At 28.2% G+C, this 4,517-nt stretch overlaps 1 long non-coding RNA gene across 1 annotated transcript; it reads right to left on the bottom strand.

The window, feature by feature from the left end:
* Nucleotides 1–439: 439 nt before the first annotated feature.
* Nucleotides 440–1,487, bottom strand: LOC122797299. The gene is made up of 3 exons (XR_006364056.1): nucleotides 1,460–1,487; nucleotides 720–721; nucleotides 440–538 (listed from the first exon to the last, which is right to left on the bottom strand). It is a non-coding gene; the product is annotated as an uncharacterized LOC122797299 (long non-coding RNA).
* Nucleotides 1,488–4,517: the final 3,030 nt, after the last annotated feature.

Below are 4,517 nucleotides of genomic sequence, written 5' to 3'. Positions count from 1 at the left end.
AACTTTGAATTGTCTAGCTGTCATATTAATGTTTATTCTGAATAATTATGAAATTATGAGGAATGTTTGTTCTGCTGTTTATTTTTTTCTCTCAATTTTTTTTTATTTTTCAAATACATTTGAATGAATTTCATAGTATTTATACATAACATCTTAAATAACTATTTACACTATTTACACTGACACTATAACAAACCTTAATGTATACAATTACTTTATAAGTATGTCCAATCCATTATCAGAGTGTCTGATCAATTACTGCATAGTGTCAATTAATGATAAGACTTTTCCCCAAGGGTTGTTGATAAATGGCTTTGGATAAATTCTTAGTTCTTTAATTTTAATTTCCACTAATGCTGTGGTCTTCGATAGGCTGCAGAAGTCTTCCAAAGTTGGTATTGTGTTTGTATTCCATATTCTTGTTATACACGCCCTTGAAATTGCAAGTACAGTCCATACTAGATCCATGTTTGACCTATTCAAATGAGGACCTTCGTTCACATTTAATAATACAAGAGCTTAAGTTAAATAAAATGATCTCAAAACAAGTACCCTTGACAGAAAAATACAGCAGTCAGTTGTTCTTTGGTGCAATAATCCAAGTTTAATTCACACAAGCAGCTTCCAAGGTTTAAAATCAAAGCACATAAAGGCACATAAACACCTTTCACCAACTCAGCGTTTTCATCTTAATTAAACAGACTTCATCAGATGCAGACTCCTACCAAACTACACCTATTTATATCAAATAATATTTAAGTTATTCAATCAGCGACCCTGAATAAATAAATGTAAATTAAAAAAGCCTAAAACTCATGCCTTGTCATTTGTAAAATGAAATGTTAAAAACACACTTAAAAGACTTAAACATTTTCTTATTTGAGTGCATTCCCACTAAAAGTCACTAGAGGGAGCCTTTAACAAAGGAATACTAAAAAGTTCACATATTTTAAATACAAGCTTTTAAATTTCATATGTCTTTTAAAATTGTATTGTGTGATGTTGAATATTTAGTTGCATGTATTTATTATTTATTGATATGCAACTTCACTAACAGTTGGAATGAAAATGTGTAAATCTTTTAAGTGTGTTTTTAACATTTCATTTTACAAATGACAAGGCATGAGTTTTAAGCTTTTTTAATTACATTTATTTATTCAGGGTTGCTGATTGGATAATTTAAATATTAATTGATATAAATATGTGTAGTTTGGTATGAGTCTGCATCTGATGAAGTCTGTTTTAATTAAGATAAAAATGCTGAGTTGGTGAAAGGTATTTATTTGCCTTTATGTGCTTTGATTTTTAAAGCTTGGAAGCTGCTTGTGTAAATTAAACTTGGATTATTGCACGAAAGAACAACTGACTGCTGTATTTTCCTGTCAAAGGTATTTGTTTTGAGTTTATAGTTCATTTTTGTACCTTTGCTGGTTTTTTCTTGGTTTAAATAAAATAATACATTAAATAAAGCTTGTAGAAAGTTAATACCATTCCAAAATGGCTCAATTTTAACACAATCAAAGAAAATGTGGTTCCTATCTGCATTGTGTACTTGCGCATATCTCCAACATAATCCTTTTATGGAAGAACTAATTTTACTGATTCTATCTGGGGATAAGAATGCTCTGCGCAAACATTTCCAACTAAAAACTTTCCAGTATTGTGTAAAGGATGTGCATTTTATCGATAATAAGATATTTGTTTTAATATCTTCAGTTAACTGTATTGAGTGTCCTTTTGTTGTATATTTCCAATATGAGGTTTTGCGTGTTGTTTTATAGTTTATCAATAATTTGTAAAATTTTGAAATACTACTTTCCCATGTCAAAGTCATTATATATGATTTCATATATGTATTTCATAAATGTAGGTATTTCTTTAAATTAAGATTTGTTAATTATTCTACTTAAATCTTGTGGATATGACAGAATACTCTGCAAAGTTAGTCAGTTCTCTTGTGGAATTTTGTATGTTGATTTTATTACTTGCATTTCTAAAACTTTTAGTTCTTTGATACATTGGAACCAACAAACAAATCCTTTCTGTTTTCAGGAATTAATCATTTATCTCTATATTTTATGTGGAAAGTTCTTTGTGACTATAAATGGTGTTAAAAGATCAAACCAGATTTTAAAATCTATATTTGCATTAATAATTTTCCTAAATGAGTCAATGTAATAATTAATCATACGCATTTTAGTGGGTTTAGTTATGTTATATTGCATACTAATACATAATATGTACCATGGCAAATTGTATTTATCTGTTATTTGAACTTTTTTTTATAAATCAAATTAATTTATTCATATTACATTTAGTAATTCTTTCCAATTTACAGAGTAATTTGGATTTATCCAATCTGAGATTGTTTTAGATATTGATGCTTTTATATATGTTTCTATATCAGGAAAGTTTAATCCTCCCTGTTTCCATGGTCTGATATGATGTATTAAAGCTCTTCTAGTTCTTTTGGGAAACCATAAAAATTTTATTAGGCATGAATTTATTTCTTTAAGTATATTCCTTTCTGGTAACAGTTGTATTGCCAAGGCTATATATAGGATATTGGGCAGTAAAACCATTTTTATTAACTGTAGTCTATCTTCAAATGTTAATATTATTTTCTTCCATTTTTCCAAAGAGATTTTAATTGTATTGATTATATTATTGTAGTTTTTGAGACTAACTCATTATTATCCCTGCATAACTCAATTCCTAGATATTTTAAGGTAGATTCTTGTTTCCCTATGATGTGATTCCCCCTTAGTCTGCAGTTTTTTTTTATTTAAAAATAAAAATTTGGATTTTGATTTACTGAAATTGAGTCCTGAAGCCATGTGAAAATTGTCAATTAATATTTCTAATTATTCTAATGTCTCTTTTGTATTAGATAATGTTAGTAATATGTCATCAGCAAATAGCATTACTTTAGAATTGTATTGTTCAAAAACATCTATTCTTTTGATTTTTATATTGTTACAAATTGAATCTGCCAATATTTCAATAGCCAGAGCAAACAGAATCAGTGCCTATAGTTATATGTATAGATTCAGAGGTAAAAGGACCTAACTTGTCATACGCTAAATTATATATATATATATATATATATATATATATATATATATATATATATATATATATATATATATATACTCTTTAGGAAGATGAACAAAGGAAGCAGGAAATTCAAATAGCATTAGCATTTTGAATAAATATTCCCAATTTAGGGAATCAAAAGCTTTCTCTATATCTAAGCCAATTATGAGTGTTCTTTATTTTCTTTCTTAACATAATCTATAAGAGAAAGTATCCTTTTAATATTGTCATGTGCATGTCTATGATATATAAATCCAGTTTGATCATTATTTATTGTTTTGGAGAGTGGTATTTTCATTCTGTTATTTAATATTGTCATAAATATATTTTAGTCATTATTTCATAATGATGTAGGTCTATATGAGGTACAGAGGTTTGGGGATTTGTTTTCCTATAGGATTGGTGTGATTAAGGAATAACTCCAAGAAGGTGGCATTAAAGCTTGTGACTGAATTTCTAATAGACTTTATGGAAGAGAGAGAGTATCTTTGAAGGAAAAAGGTTATATATTTCCATAATTATGTCATCTATACCAGATGCTGTATTATTATACCCTCTTTTATTGTATCTGTAATTTCATTGTAGGATATGGGTGCTTGCAGATCTAGTTTTAATTTTTCTGGTATTTTTATATTAGAACATTTTTATCTATATTTAATTGATCAATATGTATATTTTCTTTTTGGAAATGTTCCATATCGTGAATTCTATAGGCATCAGGAATGTCACCTATATCTGAGAAATTTTTCCTTTTCTTTTCGTGGAAGATACTTTTAATGCTATTAGCTTTCAATTGTATTTTAATTCTTGTGGACAAATGATGTAGACATTTGGGAGAAGTGACCAAGGTATTAATTTTTGGGTCCCTATTAATTATTCAAACATTTTAAAGTTCGAAAGTCATATGGTCTAAATCATATGATCGAACTTTAAAAAGTATGACGGTGAAAAGCAACGGCTCTGTATGGTGCAGAATGGGAACATTTCCCTTTTCTGCACTGAAGTGCGATCTCAGAGTTGGTATATTTATGTAGGGGGGTGTGGGGGTGCAGGGGGCTTGCTCCCCTGCTCAGAACATTGAGGCATGTTTTTTTTATTTTTTATTATATTTTTGATGATTCAAACTTCATTCATATGATGTGGAACATATGAAGCTTGCAGTTTTGAAACTTTGACTATATAATATAGACCCTAATTTTAAATTTTCTAAAGCTAAACTAGTTTTATGTTAGATATTCTTGTTATGCATTGTTTAATACTTCTACTTTCTTTTTCATCTGCAAATGATTTTGATTTTTTTCAGCTTTTACTGACAAAAGTTTGGATTGTATATATAATAATTCAGAATCCCATTCTCTGATTTTTTATACCAAGTTAGGGTTTTACCATATATGTAAGCTTTTAATGAGTCCCATATCATT

Source organism: Protopterus annectens, chromosome 3.part0, assembly GCF_019279795.1.
Source record: "Protopterus annectens isolate FY-2018-M chromosome 3.part0, PAN1.0, whole genome shotgun sequence".
Classification (NCBI taxonomy): domain Eukaryota; kingdom Metazoa; phylum Chordata; order Ceratodontiformes; family Protopteridae; genus Protopterus; species Protopterus annectens.
This window is presented reverse-complemented; position numbering and strand designations above follow the sequence as displayed.